Here is a 21,767-nt window from a genome sequence, read left to right as displayed (position 1 = left end):
GTGCATATTTGGAGCTGGAACACTAAGAAAGAGAAACGAAGATCTAGTGAGCTCAAGGGATAATTATCCTCTGAATATTGACACACTTACATGTTTTTCCAGACGTAGGTTTTGTGTAGGCGAAAGCTATTTGATTATAAAAGATCCGGTTTCTCCAAATTTTTCAGCGGTAAAAACTTCATTAATTAACATCAAGGAAAATGGAGCATCTGTTACTTTTTTGTCAACAGATTTTAATAATATTGAACACTGCTAATTGGATAGAACTGAAATATAGCTCTTTGTATGTTAAATTAAGATGGTTTCTTCTGCTATTTTTTTCCAGTCAATTTTATTTAAATCATGGTGACTCTTTAGAGTTTTTCTCCACCACTTAAGTGCTTTTGAATACTTAAAGATAAAAAGGATTCATGTCAGAAATGCGATCATTATGGCTGTTGGGATAGTTACTGTGACCTGGAAGGAAGGCAATCAGTCTTATTAACATTCCAGCTCAAGAGCTTTCTGGAATGTTTCTTAAGTCAGAAGATGAAACAGGTCCATCTAACAGGCTTGGGGAGAAGCTCCAAATGCAGCCCCTGGTTAAAGACCAAATGAAAGATTTGCCAACATAGGTGTGATGGGAATGGAAGATGATAAACGGTGGATGTCTTTGTTTATCTTTAAACACTGGTGATTATTACCAACAGATGGTAAATTAACCATGAATAGTTGGAGGTAAACGTTGGGCCTAATTTAGCCTCAGCTCTAATTGATTGGAATCAGAAACACCATTAAAGTAATCAGAATCTAGTTTAGAATGAAATGGAAAGGTGAAAGTGAAAGGTAGCTGGAGGTTCAAATCTGGACTTCAACCATTTTTAGCTGTGTGGCTTTGGGCAAATTACTCAGCCTCCCTGAGCATCAGCTTCTTTGTGTAAAGATAATGAAAAGGCTGACCATGGAGGACAGTAGTGAGGGAAAATTTTATAACAGCAGACAAGTTCTTTTCCTCCTCCACTTTCTCCTTATAATACCAGAGAAAGGCTTTGAAAAGTTCTTGGTTTTCACACCATGGCATCCTCTTAGGTGCTCCTGGTGTGCCAGTCTTGGGTCATGACATGAGTCCATGTCAAATGCTAGATTCGGCTAGGCTTCTGTAGGAAAGCTTCCTATCAGTGGAAGTGGCTTAGTTCATTTCTGAGAAGTTGGAGCTGAGAATGTTACTCAGCCTAAGCAGGTTCTGAAAAACCTTACCCCAAGTGACTTAATTTTCCTGCAATCTATTCATAGAGACTAGACTAGGCAGCGAAGCACCACCCTGACACAACACAGCACCTCTGATGCCCTGAATGCTCTGATGCTCTCCTGGTGCAAGGTTCTCAGTGCCTTTCTTTATTCCTCCATCTTTTCTGAGGTATAATTGACCAATAAAAATTGCGTATGTTTAAGGTGTACAATGTGATAGTTTGATATATGTATACATTTGAAATGATTACCACAATCAAATGAAATAACACATCCATCACATATGGGGGAGAGTGATGAGAATATAAGATCTACTTTCTGCAAATTTCTTATATATATATTTATTGAAATATAGTCAGTTTACAACATTGGGTCAATTTCTGGTGTACAGCACAATGCCTCAGTCATACATGAACTTACATATATTCATTTTCATATTCTTTTTCACTGTGAGTTACTACAAGATGTTGAATATAGCTCCCTGTACTATACAGTATAAACTTGTTGTTCATCTATTTTATATATAGTAGTTAGTGTCTGCAAATCCTGAACTCCCAATTTATCCCTTTCCACCCCCGTCCCCTCCTGGTAATCGTAAGTTTGTTTTCTATGCCTGTGAGTTTGTTTCTCTTTTGTAAATAAGTTCGTTTGCCTTTTTTTTTAGGTTCCACGTACGAGTGTACCCTCAGCAAATTTCAAGTATACAGCACTGCATTATTAGTTATAGTCACCAGGCTGTGCGTTAGTTCCCCAGAACTTACTCATCTCATAACTGGAAGTTTGTGCTCTTTGACCAGCACCTCCTTGCTTTCCCTGCCCCCTGGTAACCACCATTCTTCTATTTGGCTCTCTGAGCTTGAATTTTTGAGATTTCACATACAAGTGAGATCATACAGTATATGTCTTTCTCTGCCTGGCTTATTTCACGTTGTTTAATATCCTCTAGGATTTATTCTTGTTGCAAATGGCAGGATTTCCTTCTTTATCATGACTGAATAATATTTCATTGTATGTGTATTTCCACCACTTTTTAAAAATCTATTTATTTGTCAACAGACTCTTAGGCTGTTTCCATATCTTGGTTATTGTGAATAAAATAGGAAAATAATATTCTCTTCAATAAATGGTGTAGAGAAAACTAGATATGAACATGCAAAAGAATAAAATTTGACCCTTCTCTTACATCATATGGGAAAAATCAACTAAAAATTGATTAAAGATTTAAACATAAGACCTAAAGCCATAAAATTCCTAGAAGAAAACATAGGGGACAATCTTCTTGAAATTGGTCTTGGCAATAATCTTTTTGGATATGAAACCAAAAGCAGAGGTGATAAAAGCAAAAATAAACATGGGGGACTTCACAGCAAAGAAAACAATCAACAAAATGAAAAGGCAACCTATGGAATGGGAGAAAATATTTGTAAACCATAAATCCGGTAAGGGATTGGTATCCAAAATATATAAGAAACTCATATAGATCAATAACAGAAAGACAAATAACCCAATCAAAACATGGACAAAGGACCTGAACAGATATTTCTCCAAGGAAAATATATAAATTGCCAATAGGTACATGAAAAGGTATCTGATATCACTAGTCATCAGGGAAATGCACATCAAAAGCACAAGATATTACTTCACACCTGTTAGAATGGCTGTCATCGAAAAGACAAGAGGCAAGTGCTGGTAAGGATGTGGAGAAAAGAGAAGCTTTGCACACTGTTGGTGGGAATGTAAATTGGTGCAGCCTTATGGAAAACAGTATAGAGTTTCCTCCAAAAATTAAAAATAGAACTACCATATGATCCAGCAATCTCACTACTGGGTATTTATCTGCAGGAAATGAAATCAGTATCTCCCAGTGCCTTTACAAGCAGCCCATACTTCCCAGCACTGTCTCTTAAGAGGCTCTCCTCTCTGGGTGCACGTACTAGGGTACCCCAGCTTTTCAAGTGTGCTCCATTAGCCACAGAAAGGCCACAAAAACTGAGACCTGAGCCTCTTTCATCCTGTAGAAGCCAGTGCTTTCTTCTGTCTGGTGGTTGGCAGGGTCCTGCGGGGAGTTGCAGCAGAGGAGACCTCAACTAAATGTCACAGCTTTGCAAGGTGCCTTCTGCGCATCCTGCCTCACGAGGCCTTGGCATTGCATCTCTGATTCTCCCTCACTTGGGTTTGCTGCTCAAATCTCACACACATCTCAAGACCCCGGATCTCCCTTACCTGAAGCTAATAGTGTGTCTCATGCTCTTGTCCATCTAAGTCATAAGATTTGCGCCCTTACTCCTTAAAGAGTTCTTCTCAAATCTTTCAAAACATTTTACCTCTCATTCAAAGGATACTCATAGGTTTTCTTAATTTTTTCCTTAGAGGTAAAAGCTCTTGGGGTTATATATTTGACATAAAGTCTTGATCCTTCCAGTTCTTTCTTTGCAAGGCAGTCCTGTTTGCACACACACACAGACACAACTAAGCTTCCTAGCCTCTAGGCAACAAAATTATCAAAAGCGACACTGTTTTTGTTTTGTTTGTTTAGTTTTCGTTGGTCCTTTAGTCTGCGTCTTTATTTTAGGAGTTGTGGGAAATAGCACAATGTTAGAACTCTGGTATAAATTCTGTACAACTTCTGCAAGATTCAAAAACAGTTGTCAGTGCTCCTGGAACTCCTATTTTGTATTAGGTACTTATGAAGATGCAGAATGTCTAAGATATAGTTCCTGACTTTATTGGGCCTAACATCTTTAATATTAAATATAGTTTATGAAAATTTGCAACTTTTCACTTCTTCATTGCAAAAAAGACTTCCAGAATTTTCTTTCTCTGTGTATCATAATTCTGGGTTCTGAGGGGAAAAGAGAAGAATGATGTTGAGGGTGTGAGAGCAAAGGAAAGGCATGGAACAAAGTCATCACTTATATCACTTTATCACTAATGAAATGCTTTTTCATCTATTGTCTCTTTTTTCCCCAAGTAATGCACCTCCTTCCCTTTGCCCACACCACTTGCTGGGCACCTCTTGTGTGCCAGGACCTGAGATACCCAGGAATGGAGTCATCCCTACTTAGGCTTTGAGTGGTCTAGTGGAAGAAACAAATAAGAAAAATCAACAATTCTAGTACAGTGTGATAGTTCAGATGTTAAAAAAAGAAATTTCTAGCAAATGCTGGTTGGCCTTTTCAGCCTCAGCTCTGCTTATTGAATAGAAATTAGAGTCACTGTTAAAGGATCTGAATTGAGTTTGGTCTATAAAAAAAAGCACCATGGATAGAGCGATGAATTTGGAGTCAGATAGCTTGAGGTGCAAATCTGGACTTCACCCCTTATGAGCTAGGTACTTTGTGCAAATTATTTTGGGTTAGGAGCAGGCAGGGGTCAGGGAGCTGGTATAGGATGAATGAGCATCTGGAAAAGCATGATGGAAGATAAATCTTGAAGAATGAGTAGCAGCTGGTCAGCAGAGGAAATGAATGGAAAGGCATTCCAGACGCCCACTGGTTCACAAATGTGGAGGTAAGAAGATGGGTCGACCAGTTGGTTGTAGAACAGAGGGCTCAGGCTGGTGGTGCCGTCCAGGTAGCCATGGAAAAGGACACTGTAAGCCATGCTCAGAGACCTGGGTGAAGCCATTGCGGGATTCCCAGCAGGCATGACACATCCCCTTTACCCTTGCACAGTGGATTGTAATGAATTAGGACTATGATAGAGGCAGGAGACCTGTTGGGAGGCTATGGAAGCAGCTGTGGCAAGAAATGATGAGAAGCTGGACCACTCTGGGCACTGGCAGTGAATATGCAAAGGAGGGGATTGGACAAGAGGATTTTAGTATTATAGCCGACAGCTGACACGGGGCATACCAACACTGGCTGGCCCTTTCCATATCCAGCTCATTTAATCCTCCAAGTGGGATAGGTACAAAATGAGATACAGGGCACTGCTGGGATACATCAAACCTGGTGTGAATTAGCAAACAGTGCCTCCTAATGTTAGGTACAGGGTTTGGGGGGAAGATGGCATCTTAGTGGGGAGAGAAGTACCTCCTTCCTACGGGGAGGCAGAGAGCTGTGCCCAGTCGTGGCTCTACAAACGGAGGATTCAGCTCTCTCCCCCTCTCTGGGCACCTTCGTGTAGGGCCACCTCATACAGTGGGTGTGACAAGCTTTCAAATGAGGACCTAGGAGGCTCTGAGATGTTCTAATTTGTTTGCCCCTGTACAAGCTGGGGAGAGGAGAGCTGGGGTTTACATCCTGGTAGTTTAACGTTAGACACTATGTTTGTAAATGCATGTGGTTGACATCATCACCTTGACTTTTGCAGATAAGGAAACTAAAGCTCCGAGGGCTTAAAGCAGTTTGCCTGTTACTAGAAATCCAGGGTAGCAGAGAGGGAAATGCAACTCAAAACGTCTGTCTCCAAATCTCACTTTCCTCACATCAAATTAACCTTAAAAATTTGAAATGGCAAAAATAAGACAGAATCCAAGAAGTTGTGGGCTAGTAATTCGGGGGTTGAACATGGATGAATTGCTTTAAAATTATGAGCTGGATACCTAAAACTATGATTTTGAAGCAATTAAATTGCCATCAATCGCTTGTGGTCATATTTTGAATGTGAAAAAATGCCTAGCTTGCAAATTTGATATCTCTTTCCCCTTAGCATTACTGAGTAGCATTTTCTATAAAACAGAGGGCAATTCTGCAATATTACAAGAGTTATACAAAAATACACTTGGGTACAATAAGTACTGCAATATTTGTGAAAATGACCCCTATCATATGGAGATTTCCAATTGCCTGTGTTCCGTAATTGTGTATTCAGATGCTAATTGCATGAAGCGCTTGCCGCTGCTTTGAGGTGTGTTGACAACTGTATATCCTGAACTCGTGTGTTTTTTCAGCCCCAGAATACACAAAGTCATAATAATCATGATTCTGGAATGTCTGTCGTCTAACAAGTCTTATATTCTTTCCACATAATAACTGATAATTCATTTTTTCCACCACCCCCCTGAGACAGTTCTTTTCTAGTCATTTTAAAATGAATCTGGGGCGGGGGTGGAGGGTACAGCTCAGTGGTAGAGCGCATGCTTAGCATGCACAAGGTCCTGAATTCAATCCCCAGTACCTCCATTCAATAAATAAATAAATAAATAAACCTAATACCACCCCCCAAAAACAAAAAACAAAAAACAAACCCAAAACAAAGCATACAATGAATCTGAGGTTTGGAATAATCTTGAGCCATATACTGCTGTGCTGATGGGGACAAGGATGGGGATGATAATGAAGCATACTTTCCACGTGGTCCTCTGTGGATAAAAGAAACACATACCTGTGTATTGTCTTTGATACTGACCAGGACCTTGTGTAGAAGGCGCATGATGGTTCTGTCTTCACAGATAGGGACACAGAGGCTCAGGAAGCTTGAGTTCATTCGCTCATTTATTAGCTCGTTCAGTAACTGCTTAGTGAGGACCCGCTGCATGCTCAGGAGTAGCCAGGGTGCTGAGAATGCAGCTGCCGGCTACAGGGACCCATGCGTCTGCCTCCTTGGAGCTTAGATTCTGGCTGCCGGCTGTGCTGTGCACCTCCGGCTGCCATAGTGGAATACAGGCTTGTCGGCTTTAACGAAAGATATTTTCTCCAAGTTCTGGAGGCTGAAAGTCCAAGATCAAGACACCGGCCGGCTTGGTTTCTCCTGCGTCCCGTCCCCTGGGCTTGCGGCTGGCTGCCGTCTTGCTGTGTCCACCCACGGTCTTCCCTCCATGCGTGTCACATCTGGGGTCTTTCTGTGTGTCTAAATTTCCTCTTCTTGTAAGGACAGCAGTCAGACAGGGTTTAAGCCCACCCAAGGGTCTCGTTTCAACTTAATCACCTCTTTAGAGGCCTCTCTCCAAATACAGTCATATTTATGATACTAAGGGGTGAGGACTTTGACATACGAATTTCGAGGGATGCCATTCAGGCCATAACACCTGCCTAATACCTCACACAGGTGGTAGGTGGTAGAGTCGAGATTTTTCTCTGCTCTTCTGACCTATTATCAGAACTAAGAGCATGCTGCCTGTCTGTACCCTACCAGATTAAGACTTGAAACATTGCTGTAGAATGCCAGGGGAGTGTGTGTGTGTGTGTGTGTGTGTGTGTGTGTGTGTGTGTGTTTATGACCAAACTACTTACACAAAGGAGAAAGTTTAGTTTAGGGGAATTGCCCTCTCGAAGCTGTGTTCCCAGAACTTTCTGATTCATTCTAAGATCTCACCAATTATTCCTTCCCCTTCAGCTGTCGGCTCCTGAACATTTTTAGTTTCTTGTAAATCTCATTCGATGACTTCAAAATTCACACCATTTAAAAGTAGGAACTTCAACTGTTCTTTAAACCAGAGCTTCTTTCTCTTTGACATCAAGACTTCTCCTTTGATAACTTCAAATGTTTCCCCCTCTGCACCAACAACTTCATGCTCACCAGTGGTTTAGCTTTTCAAACACATTAGTAACAATATATTTTGTGTTTATCTTCTTTTTTTTAATCAGTTTTAACTGTGCATTTCTACTTGCTATATTATAAACAAGCTATTAACTGAATAACATTGTTTTTAAAAATGTCTTAAGAAGTCCTATTGCTTTTTTTTAATGCTTCTTCTAAGCACAGACACGTCTGTACAGTTGAAATTTCCATTCTGTGTGCTCAGTATACTGACTTGAAATAAATAAAAGACAGTTTTTGCATTTGGTAACCTTGAAGTTCTCAGAGTACTTTCCCCTCCAAGGCTGGGTAAGTGAATGTTTTCAAGTGACTTAAGTAGACAAGGAGGGGGTGGGGTGGGGATGTGTGCTTGGCTTTTACCTAAAACAAGAATAGGACTTGAGATATTCAAAACTCAAATTAAAAGAAGTACACAGAAGTAAGGAGGGAGAAAAAGACCAGAGTGGAACAATTTTATAATTTAAGATGCACATAATACAGCATTTCAATACAGTGATAAGAACCAAGCCTCTTAGTTTTCTAATGTATTCAGTAGCTACATGGTGCTTTCCCTCTGGAAGGAGCACAGATGACTTCACACGTGTCTCCTTCTTCCCACCAGGACCACCTCTGCATGCAGGGCAGTCACCTCTAGGATAGGAGCGAACCACTATTTAATGGAAAATAATTAGCTACCTTCTTCAACAATAAGAATGATAAGCAGAAAGAAAGATAATTGGGATCCACCGGAAATAGTAAAGGCAGTCATTTATGCACATGAATTCTGGCCTAGCTATTAACTAATTTTTTAACAATAATAAAATGTCCTTGGTCCTGTTTTAATAAAAGTGAAAACAGTACCCAGGGCACCAAGCGCTGAATGTCTCCTATGAATAAGCACTTCCTTCATAGACTTAGCCATCTTGAGGCCTGAAGGTTCTCAGGGCAAGGACTTCTGTCATGCCCTGTTTCCCAAGGGGTGGAAAGTTCATGTCAGGCACTTACAAGGATAGTTTTCTGTCTAAATACTAAGCCGACACTAGAGTAATGTCCTGAACCAAGTAGGCCTGGAGTGTTCTGAGATAAGCAGGAGCCAGCAAGCAAGCTTTTTCTATAAAACTCCAGGCAGTAAATATTTTAGGCTTTGTGGATCAAACCATCTCCCTGACAAAGGTTCAACTTTGCAGTTGTAGCGTGAAAACACTCGGAGACGGCCTGTGGATGAACGGGGTGCCTGGGCTCCAAGACGGCTTTTCCCGTGGACGTTGAAATTTGAATTGCACGTAATTTTTGTGTGTCACAAAATATTCTTCTGATTTTTTTCCCAGACACTTTGAGGTGCAAAACCTGTTTCTACCTGTGGGTCGTACAACACATGAGGCCCACTGTTCCCTGCTGACGCCTGGGAATGAGGCTTGCGTGGCATCGGTAGTTGGACGCTCTTTGGGGCTGTGTCGTGGTATTGATTTGAGTTGGGCCATTAAGGTAATAGTATCAGTATCACTGAAGTATCAGGCAATTGCATTTCTGTATTGTTAGGACCTTGGATTTCTGCCGCATGCAGCCCAAATCTGCAAGCCTGTCCAGCTCTCTGAGATTCTGGTTCCACGTGGTAGGTAGGATGTGATTCTTTTTTCCTGGCTCGGTCTTTTATGTCTTACTTCTCTTCCAGACCCCTTCCTTCACTGAAAGAGAAGCCTTTGTAGCCTAGTTCCAGATCTCCTCTGATGTTGAATTAGGAGAGAGAGAAGGGCCACAGAGGCCCAGGGAGTGAAGAAAGGACAAAGCGAGAGAAGCTGGGCTGTTTGCTCATTAAAGACCAGAGGGTGTGAGAGCATCATCATGCTGAGGACTGTGGGACAGGATTGGTTTTGGATTTTCATGTATCAGCAGCTGTGAAGAAGAAAACTGAGGGTAGGAAAGACATCTGAGTAGTGCTGTGTATTACTAATTGGTTCCCTTTTGATGTTTTTCTAGAAACATAAGTAAATATTAGAGTTCTCTTTTAAAGTTTTCTTTTTGGCTGTGGGACTATGTGTCTTTGTTAAGATTCCATACAGCGACCAGGCCACATGAGGCCCCAGGATTTATTAGTTATATAGCTATCTAAAATATCATACAGAGAATAGCATCACACGCACAAAGCAACATATTTTATTTTTACTTACCCTTTCCTAGATATCTCGGAATTGCTAAATATTTCAAGGACTTTGACAAAGAGTGTACAACACTCACAGGGGCTATAGTTGCCAAAAAATAGGTTAATTAGAATTTTAGCTTTGGGCTTTCATGGTAAGGGTTGCTCACTGCTTTTGCTTCTTTTTGTTTTGCTGCACAGGTGGCAGTCTGAGTTGGATTCCTCCTTTGAGTAACGTGCCATCTAACAGACCAAAGAACAGCATTCAGAAAAGAGTTAACTTTAAAAGGCAATTGCCACTTTGTAAAGTAAGAAGTATCTATTTATGTGCACAGACTCAGGAGTAATTGTAACACATGATTCTTGTCCAGTAAGGGCTTACCATCTACTTAGTTCAGATAACAGAAAGGGCAGAGAAGAGAGAGTTATCTAGGAATGAGGGCAACGTAGCATCCTAAGACAAATATAAGTATCTGCAGATATACAGGATATCATAAATTATTTAGCGCAGCTGTCAAAACATTAGAAGCTACTTGAAATACAGAAAAGTAATAAAACCCTGTTGAATGAATGAATGAATGCGTTAGCCCTTCTTCACTTTGTCCTGGGCTGAAGTCACGGCTTATTTACCCAGAACGTACAGTTGCTCTTGTTAAGTCATTTGGTTTCTTCCTTATAAGCTTCTTCACTATGACTGACACCATCCACGTGATTGGGAACTCTGATAGGATCCCCAAAATAACTTTGGAGTGCAATTAAATCGTTAAATAATTTAATAACTCAAGCACAACATCCAAAGGAATGAAATTGATTTGCTCAGTTCTTTCAAACCTCAGGGAGCAATCAAATTATCACCAAGATCCTCACTATTAAGAGAAAAGAATGGTTCTGAATAATCAAGTACTTTGCAAATACCCGAAACTCTTCCCCTGTACAAGTCTTTGTTCAACGCTTACCATCTTGGATGTAAAAAGATTTCAGTCAAGATGTTTTATAATCATATTGGCACACTAGGTTTGCTCATCCAAGTACTGGTTGATCATTGTAGGTATAGTTGCCTGTAATAGTAGAGTTAAGCTTATGCATAACCCAGACCAGGAAGTGCAGGGTATTCTGTTATTTACTCTCTGAGTCTGCTGAGGTCGCAGTTATAAATTGGATGAGGCAAATTCATCTTCAGTTCATATAGTGAAAGCCTCATGTATATGTCACAAAAAGCTAGAAATGTGCTGAATGAGTCATTCATGTTCTATTTAAATTTAAATGCATATCATGTCTTAAAACTTTTATTCTAGTGTGTCTCAGGGTGTCCCCTACCTGTGTTTCCTTAGGCTCTCCAGAAGCCATCCACTTGGAATAATTTCCATTCGTAGACCCAGGACTGAGTCAGTCAGGGCAGAAGTAGAACCCCAATTCCTATCATGTGATTGGATCTTCAGTTAGTCTTATTGCCTACAGACTCGGTGACTCATATGCTGGGGCTGCCCGAGATGTTCCTGGAGCCTGAATCCTCACTGTGTATGCTAAGCTGGACTTGTGTTTAGTTTCCTTGTCTAGTTCTTGTGTTCTTCCCTAACCTGCAAGGCTTGTTCTGAATTCAAGCCCTGCTTGGTGGGGCCCTGAAGTCTTGCGAGAAGATGGCAGGGCACCATCTTTTAATATTGCTAAGAAACACGCCAGCCTAAAATTCTATACCCATTAGAAATGTCTTTCAAAAACAAAAGCCAAATAAAGACTTCTTCACACATGCAGAAGCTGAAAGAATTCATCACCAGTGGAGCAATGTAAAATAAATGTTAAAGGCTGTCTTTCAGGCAGAATAATAATAACGGATGCATAGATATATTAAGTCCAGGGCATATGGACCAACACAAAGGAAAGAAGGGCACCATAAATAGTAACTACATGGGTAAACGTATCAGATTTTTCTTATTATTTAAACTCTTTAAAATACAATTGAACATTTAAACAAGGTCGTACCAATGCATACACAAGTTTGACAACACTGGCATGATGATCATGATGGGATAAAAGGGAATCTATTATTGCAAAGTTTTTGTACTCTATATGAAATTGTAATATCACTTTAAGGTAGATTGTGATAAGTTAAAAGTGTATTCTATAAACTCTACAACCGCCCCTACAGTAACAATATATTTATAGTTATTAAGCCAACAAAGGAGATAAAGTAAAAATTTTAAAATAATCAATTAAAAAAGGGAGAACAAAGAACAGATGGAATAAATAGAAAACAAAGTGCAAGATGATAGACTTAAACCTAAGCATATTGATAATCACATTAAGTATTAGCCATCTAAACACCACACAGAGAGAAACAGATTGAATAGAAAAGCAAGACCCATCTATTTGCTGTTTGCAAGAAACAAATTTTAAATGTGAGGACAAAAATAGCTTAAAAGCAAAAGCATGGAAAACAATATACAATATACACCAATCAAAGGCAATCTGAATAACTATATTATTATCAAAGTATATTTCAGAACAAAGAATATTACCAGGGACAAAGAAGATTATTTCATAATAACAAAAGAGTCAATTTATCAATAGGACATAAAATCTTAAGTATAGATGCACCCAGTAATAAAGCTACAGAATATATGAGGCAAAAACTGGTATGATGACAAGGAAAAATAGACAAATCCACAATTATAGCCAGAAATGTCAACATTTCTCTCCCAATAATTGAAAAAAACAAGCAGATGGAAAATCAATAAGGAAACAGAAAACTGAAACAGCACCATCAACCATCCCTCTCTAAATGATGTGTATCAATCTGTCTAATCAGTAACAACATTAACTTCATTCTTTTCAAGTGTGAGCAGAGCATTTACCAAGAGAGATCATTTTCTGGGCCATAAAACATGTCTCCATGTAAGTAGTACCGAGTAGATTCTCTGATTGCAATTGAATTAAATTAGAAACTAGTAACAGAAAGGTATCAGGTGAGTTCCCCACATTTGTAAATCACATGTCATACTTCTAAATAATCCATGAATCAGAAAAAAAATCAGAAGTGAGATCAGAAAGAATTTTGATCTGAAGAAAAAAAGGAAACACAACATGTCAGTATTTGTGGGATACAAAGTAGCACTATGGAAAAATTTACAGCATTAAACACCTATATTAGAAAAAAAAATGGTCTCAAACCAATAGCCTCAGTTTCCAATTTAAGAAAGGAGAGAAAGAAGAACCACTACACATGTATTAGAATGGCTAGATTTTGAAAAATTGACCATATCATGTTGGTGAGGATGTGGAGGAACTGAAACTCTCATGAACTGCTGTGAAAATATGAAATGGTATAACCACCTAGCCAGTTCCTTAAAACTTAAATCTTACATCTGAGAGAAAAATGAGCACATGTCCATACAAATAATTGTGGAGGAATATTCACACCAGCTTTGTTTGTAAACAACTCCAAATGTCGCAGACTGGTGAATAGATAAACAAATTCTGGCATATTCATATTATGGAATATTACTCAGCAATAAAAAACGTGAACTATTGATGCAGACAACAACATAGATAAATGTCAAAATAAATATGCTTAGTGAAAAAAATCAGACCAAAAAAATCCAAACTGTGTCATTCTATTGATAGGAAAATCCAGAAACAGAAAATTTATCTGCAGTGACAGAAAACAGACCACGGTTCTGTGAGAACAAAGAGGGAAGAGAGAGAAAGAAGGGATTACCAAGGGGCACCGACAGGGGAAAGTGACAGGTGATGGATGTGTTCACTGTTTTGGGGGCTGGATTCAAGGTTGACTACATATGTTAAAATGCATATAATTTTACACTTTAGATACATGCAGTCAATTGTTTGTCAATTGTACCGAACCAGTTATGCACACACAAAACATTCTATCAACTGCAGTCTTCTTAACATAGCAATTGTAATTTTTCTCCCCACTTATCAAAAACTTAGAAAGCACTAGACTCAGTGTTAGGAGCAAGAAATTGAAACAAACCAAACCTGATTTAGCCTTCAGTGAGCTCTCTGTCTTGGAAAAATCAAAAAGAAGCAACGTCTATGTAGGCTTGGTAATCTGCAACATACTGATTTTCACAGTATTATCTCATTTGAGGGTAATTACTTTCAATGTAAGGTATTAATTATGTCTCAGGGAGATATGCATGTAAAGATAAAATGGGGATTCGACCTTACCTGCTGTTTTGGGAGCAGCTCGGCAGTCCACATGGGAATGTTGTTTCTGTGTCGGTGCAGGGGCCAGAAGTCATTAATTCAGACATTTCAGGAAGAGAAGGTGGTCATGAACAGGAAGTGGAGGTAGACCAGAACCTGAGATGGCCTCTCCCCGTCTCCAAGTCTGTAACTTTGACGATGGAGGTGTCCCTCCGCAGGGAGCAAAGCACTCGTGTGGCCCAGAAGGTGAGTGAGCTGGAAGTCAGCCCCAGACCAACCCATTCAGGTAGGAAAGAAGACAACACAGGAGAGCTGGTCCAAGCTCTGTTCTGATCTTTCAAGAATTAAAAGCAAGATGGCTGCTGCTTCACTTCCACCTTCTAAATCTTATGTTGTGTCTCCTGTGGACCGAGAAGGGAGTTCTAAGACATGTAATTCAGTTTAGCTATATTGATGGAATCCAAATCTCACACACACGTATGTACTTGTGTGTTTTTGTGTATTTAGATACATATGCATACATATACATATCTCTGTGTGTGTGTGAGATTGGGTTGTGTCAGGATAGCTTCACTGAGCTACATGTCCTAGAATTCCCTTCTTGATCTGCAAGAGATCATTTTACATGTATATACCAGACATGTAGCTACAAATTTACTCCCTTTGGAGAAGCTGAACTATGAAGAATGACAACCATTACTGAGCGTGTGCAGTGTGTCAAGCTCTGTGCTGATTGCTTTACATACATTACATACTCTTATCCTTAAATAACTCTACGAATAGGATTATCGTCACCATTTCATAAATTAGGAAAATGAAGGCAGAGAGGTTAAGTGACTCGCCCAAGAAGAGACAGGCCTCAAACCCCCAAGCCTGTGCTCGCAGCATGTGCTGTAAACCTACACGGCAATCCAGTGAGACGGAAATAAAAAACCAAACTGAAAAATAGAAATAGTAAATTACCGGAACGTATTTAAATAACCAATTAAAGAATTTTTAAAACATGGCAATGTTAAACAAATTGAAAATCCTCCGAGATAAATAACTTCTCAAATCACATTTTAAAGATTTTAATCGCATCTGTGTAGGACTCTCTTTAATTTGCACTGAGTATACACACTCCTAAAATATATGCCAACAACATGCAAATGTTTACTGACTTCAATTACCAAAAAAAAAAGAGGAATCAGAATAGCCGCGTGGATCAGAGACCGGCTGGTGGGTGCGAGGGGAGGGAATTTGACAGAGGGAGGCAAAAACACGAGCGAGAGACTGAAAGAGACTGAGAGTCTAAGACAGAGAGAAGGCCTGAAGCTGAGAGAGAGGAATGCAAATGCTCATCGACTCTGTAATGAAAAATCTCCTTATTAAACTGTGCTTTATCTGGGAACAGTCGTCCTTTTAGGAACACATCCAAGCAGAGATAAAGGCATCTTGCTATCCTCATTAAGCTGTTCATGGTTTGATGCAATCAGACTTGTGTAATTTGCATATGGAGCAGTTTAATCTAGCTCATCCTGTCTTGCACCTATTGTTAATCATGCCTGGGCTTCCCTCCTCCTTCCCCACTCCTCCTCCACTAACCCTTTGATTTGAGCAGATAAATGAATAGACATAAGGACATCAACATCTTTGTGAGTGATCATCAGGCTTGTACACTCAGAATCTCCCTTGGTTTGCTGATTATGTCTTGGTTGGCATTCCATATGTTTTTGATAGTGTCCATCTTTGCTGATTTAGAAAAGGCTGTACACAGGCAGTTGGAGATGACAGAAAATCATTATTAACATACATCGTGGGCCTAAGTCTCTGTTAGTCTTGAGCCGCCATAAACAATAAGATGGATGTTCTCACCTTATTTATTGGATAGGAGCTCCTTTCAACAAAGTCTCTTTGAGTCAGTATGCCAGGTTTGACTGTACAAGGAGGCTTTTAAGAATGTGTGAAAACTTTGTAATTGCTTCTTGGCAGTAAGTAGTATGCAATTATGAAGATGGTTGTAATCCGATAGTCAACGTGTAGGTCTCTGATGAGTATGTGGAGAACCACTCAAAGTCTCTGCTTTGGTCAGTCGTATCGCATCCCATTCTTTATATCAAGGGGATAAGCCTGGAAAATGGAAAAATGGAAGCAGGGAAATGTTTCCTCTTCCTCCTATCAACTTTGAACCCATTTCTCAAATTCTGGGTCATTCTTCACTGTCACACACACTCTCCCAGTGTTGGAAGTAGGGAAAGACTATGGGGGAGATGAAGGTGGAAATTCTTCTCGGGGGTGAATGGCATCCACTTAGAAGTGGTAGGAACCAGGTAAAGTGTCTCTGAAAGAGCCTTAATCATACCATCCCCACCGTGGGAGAAGAATCTGTGGTTGCTTCAAAGTGAAGGTCCTGCCTTCAAAAGACATGGAAGGAAATTTGCAGATGTGCCTCCGGGCAGGACTCTGAGGCCTTTAGGAGTGTGGGGCAAATAACATTGACAGTTTTAATGAGATCTGTACAGGACTCATTACTTTGCTCTGCATGCACCCACTTCAAGTCGCATCAGGATGGATACTGCGTGAAGACACACTCGTATTGTAGGTTCCAGGGCAAGGCAGTTGTGGGAAAGGGTGATTGCAAAGTCCCTTCTGCCCGTCTGGGTCCTCTGTGTCCTGACAAGTGATAAATAACAAAGCAACAATGATAACAGACATTTATAGAACGTACACTAAGCACCAAGCTAAAAGCTTTCCATAAATTATCTCATTTACTTTCCCCCAAACACCAAGGCAGTTTTTATTATCGTCATCCCTGTTGTTACATATGACGTAACAGGCTTGGGAAGGTACTTTAGGTCCCTTGCTCAAGGTCACTCAGCAATTCGTTAGTTTTGGTTTTCTGGTGTCTACCACTGTTCCTCCATGTCCTGCTAGCATCTGGCTTTCACGTGGGGAGAACGGCTTCATGTAGTTGTGGGAGGGCAACTCTCAGTGCCGGCCTCTCGTGCCTCCCTCTCACACCACCTCTGACTGCTGAAGCAGCGGGGGAGAATTCTTTTGTTTGTGTGTTTGTGGCACGCCTGGGTCAGGCATCTGACCTGAGTTCAGCCTATCTGTGGCAGGTCCCCAGAATCTGCATCCGAGTTACAAAATGAAAAGCATGCTGGGGGAGAGATTCATCACAGCCATGGTGCAGGCTTGTTTGTGGTCCAAGGGGCTCAGATGCTTGATTTCCTTGGTTTCTGCCTACTTTCCAGCCATGGTCTTTGTGGCTTCCATGGACTCCAGGCCCCCCAGGGATCCTTAAAATAAAAGCCCCTTTCCAACATAGCAAGAGGACAGCTGTCACCTTGCCTCTCAAGTCCAGAGCACATCACTTCATTCTCCCACCAGCAAAAGTCTTCATTCTCACCTGGAATTTGGTGAGAGGACGTGCTCATTTCTCTGCTGTGTTCATGTGAATCCTATCCATTTGTCAAGTTTCAAATCTTCTCATGATGCTTTTCCTGATTGCTCTGGCCCTGGTGGACTATCTGTTACAATAATCAGTTGTAGCCAAAGTGCGGCCCAGACCACTGGGCTTCAGCGCTGCCCTTTTTTCCCCAGGGCAGGCATTCTAAACTCATCGAGGCCGTGATTCACTCAATAGCATTTATGATGTGACAGAACTCTATTGGATGCTAGTGACTGTGGGAAATGGGCTTCAAACATGCGACTTATGTTTCCAAAGAGGAAGTGAGGGTGCTATGAGAAAATGTGATGGGAAGTCTAACCTCAACCTGGGCCCCAGAGGGGTCCACGAGGGGTGTGAAATCTCCAAAATGTAGTATAGAGTTGTATACGTAGTTGAATTTTTCTACAAGCCTTTGTAACTCCCACTACAGTCTCAGAGGTTCATGATCTCCAAAATATTAAGAACCAAAACTCTGAAAGTATGTGCTTGTCTTGTCTCTCCAATTAGTGAAATCTTTTTAAGTTGGGGAATTGTCTTATAATTCTGTTGCCCAGATGACCTACCCCAACACTGCTAAGCATGCAGTAGGTTCTCAACATATTCTTATTGATGACTGAGAGACTCTGAGAAATGAAAACATTTGCTTCAAAACGTCAGTCTAGAGTGCCCTTCCAGTGAATTCGTTTTTCTAAAACTCAAATTTATTCTTCATGTACATTGCTCAAAATCATGTCCTTCAGAACTGTATCGGCTGAGACAAAATCCTGGCAGTGAAAAATAAAGCTCATTTTTAACTTTGTGATTGTGATGTTAGCCAGAAAGCTTTACTTTTCAGGGACTGCTGACCCCCTTTTGGGTGTCAGGCTGTTGCCCCGCATTTTCTCTGATCTTCCAGGGTGAGGAGCAGGTACAAGTGTTTTAATTTCATCGTTGCCTCTGCGGGGAACTAGCCCCCCTCCCTCTATCTGCTCCCAGGCCGGGAAGAATACAAGATGCCTTTTCTCATTCATAACGATTGCTATCAGACCTCTGGGAGATCTGATTGAAAAAAACTGAGTCCTTCTGGCCAGACTAGGAGTCTGGAAATTAGCTTTTTACAGTTTCGAGAAGCCTGGCAATGAAAGAAGATGTTAGGAGAACAAGTGGCAACCAGGTCAGAATCAATATTTATTGGCTTATTAAAGGAAAGGTGATGCCAGAAACGAGTGTCTCTCCATACGTGTGGGTTGGGGAATATGAGTCTATATATGCCAACTGCTGCCTGCCTGTGAATACCAACTGTTAGGGTCAAGCATTCTCATTTTTCTTATGTTTACAGTCTTTGAAGTTTCTCATTTAACATGCCACAGGGCAGGCACGTTAGCCATTCAGGTGTTAATGCCGCACTGATTACACCAGAAATGATTCCTAGTTTTTGTTTCATCTCTCTCTTCATCCTACCCTTTCCCCACAAGCTTGTTTTTTTCTCTCTTCCAGCATTTAATCTCTGTGGGGAACATTCTAGTAAAATTTTAATCTCCAAAGACAGTCCATCTTTGTGTCACAGAAGTCACGGATGTGCTCTTGAATCAGTCACTCACTCCATGAAGGCAGGAGATGCATGAGGGTTCCAATGCCAGTCATTTCCCACGGGATGTGAGGAGGCCTGGGAGGGTGCTCTGGCCATCCCCACCCCTCTCTTTTTTGTCTTTCCTTCCTTCACCAATAAAAATCTCCTCCATTATTGCTGATACTAGAATGTTCTCCTGTAAGACTTCCTCCTTTGGATCAAAGTGCTCTCTAGGGGAGAGTGGGATTTCATACTAAACCTTCTGTGAGCCTTAGACCACCTGATTAACTCATGCAATGTCAGCTATTCAAGATCATTTTTATTGAGCAGCTATTCTGCACCTGACACTGTGCTATGTGCTTTTATATAAATGCAGATCACTTTTTCTCAAAAACCTTGAGTAGCAGCTTCCCTCATTACGTCAATTCTACAACTGGCTCAAAAATTTCTCTGAGGTTATTTAGTTGACAATTAGCAATGACTAGAATTTGAAGTCAATCTAACCCAGCTTCAAATTTAAGACCTTTCCATTATACAAAGTGAAATAAAACCACAATCACTATACATAAGATACTTAGATGAAAAATGTTAGTCCCTTCACACATCTGTCTGCCCCAAATTTATATTAGGACAGATTTTCATAAACAATAAAACCTGAATATTACTGCAGAATAGAGGATGGAGAGATTCAGTTTTTCAATGATGCTGAGTGCCTACTATATGCCAGGAAGTTTTCTAGTTGCTGGGGATATAGTCATCAACTAAACAAAGATTTCAAGACTCTCACCTCCTAGTGGTGGTGAGTAATTTACACACACACACACACACACGTCATGTTAGAAGGTTACTAGTGCTGTGAAAAACGTAAATCATGAATGAGCAATGGAGCAAAGAGGACAGGTGGATTGTAATTATAAGTTATAAGTCGGAGGCCACGTAGCCTTCACTGAGACGGTGACAGTTGAGCAAACACTTGAAGAATATGTAGGAACAAGACGTGGGCAGAGAGCTCCAGGCAAAGGAAATAACTCTTACAAGGCCTTGAGACAGCATTATACTGGGTGTGTTCAGGGAGTAAGGAGGCCAGTGTGATGTGCAGTTGGAGCTCAGTGAGCAATGGGCAAGAGACAATACGAAGATGAGATCAGTGAGTTAATGGTGAGTGGAGCAGATCGCTTGTTGCTTGTAGGCTTTCTAATCTGAGTGACACGGGAAATCATTGCAGAATTTTAAGCAGAGGAATGATCTAGTATGAGTTACCCTATAACAGAATCACTTGGTAGCTGTATTGACCATAGTTTGTAGAGAGGAAAGATGGAAGCACAAAAATCTATCAGAAGGCAATTGCAGTAACTCAGATAAGACATGATGTTAGCTCAGATCAAGGTGGTGGAGTTAGTGGGAGGTGATTCTGTTCTTTATATATTTTAAAAGAAAAACCAATGGGATTTGTTAACTGATTGCATGTGGGCGATGAGAGAAAGAGGAGTCAAGGGTAACTCCATGGTTTTTGGCCTTAACATCTGGAAGAATGATGGAGCCCTTCCTGAGAAGGTGAAGACTTAAGTAGGGACATCAGGAGTTTAGTTCTCAACATGTCAAATCTGTGATACTGCTAGACATCCACATATTAATAGGTAGATTGACATCTGAGTCTGAAGTTCAGGGGAGCTATCTCAGCTGGTGATAAAAAAAATGGGGTTCATTAGCATGTGTATGGTATTTAAAGTAAAGTTACTGATAGTTACTGATAAAGAAGAAATTCAAGAACTGAATCTTGGAGCACACCAAAAATAAGAAGTTAGATGTTTGGAGGGATATACAGAAAATAGCAAAAGCCAGGTGGGTATTAGAAAAACCAAAGCAGTTTGGTGTCATGGAAGCAAAGGGAGGAAGTTACTTCAAGGAGGAGGAGGAGGAGTTACAGAAAGTTCAAATAAGATGAAAACTGAGAATTGATGATTGGATTTAGCAATGTGGAAGTCTTTGTTGACACTGACAAGAGCAACGGAAGTGGAGTAGAGTGGCGTAGGCGAAAGCTACCTACTGTGATTTTAAGAGAGAATGAAAGAAGAGGAATTGGAGACAGTAAGTATAGACAAGTCTTTCAAGGATTTTTGCTGTAAAGGAGAGCAGGGAAGTGGCACATAGAGAGGAAAGTTTTTTTTTTTCAAGGTGGCAGAAATAATAGAATGTTTGTGTGCTACTGGCTGTGAACCAGGCAAGAGGGGGAAAAAAACTGGAAGAAGCAAGTGAGAGATGAGAAAGTTGCTAGAAAAGTGTCTTTGCATAGCTGAGAAGGATTGAGATCTAGAGGAAAATTGGAAGGACCTGTCTTAGCTCAGAGCTCTCCATCCCTCATGGTATAAGGAAAGGAAGCAGAGAATAGGGACACTGCTGCTGGTATGGAGTAGATAGGGTGATAAGAGCTTGTAGAAGTACCCATTACTGGATTCCATTTTCCTTTGGTGTAGGAAGCAAAGTTATCAGATAAGAGCGAGGATGAGAGAGGAAGTGTGAGAGGTTTGAGGAGGTATGAAATCATCTTTTAGAGAAGTTGGAAGTCGGTGGACTAGGGATATCTAGAATGATGTTTAGGCAGTGTTTAAGGCCTATTTGAAATTAGTGATCTTGAATTTGAAAATGAAAATAGTCAGCAAGCTAAAGATTAGTGTAAAAACCATAATGTGGAAATTTTACTCTGCCCTCAACCTAACATTAAAGGTCCTGGAAAATTGGAAGGAGAATGATCAGGTGAGAAAGAGGTGGTGGACAAAAGTCAAGATTTGCTC

This window comes from Vicugna pacos, chromosome 8 (assembly GCF_048564905.1).
Source record: "Vicugna pacos chromosome 8, VicPac4, whole genome shotgun sequence".
Taxonomy (NCBI): domain Eukaryota; kingdom Metazoa; phylum Chordata; class Mammalia; order Artiodactyla; family Camelidae; genus Vicugna; species Vicugna pacos.
The sequence above is the reverse complement of the archived record's forward strand: the minus strand, read 5'-3'. Positions refer to the sequence as shown.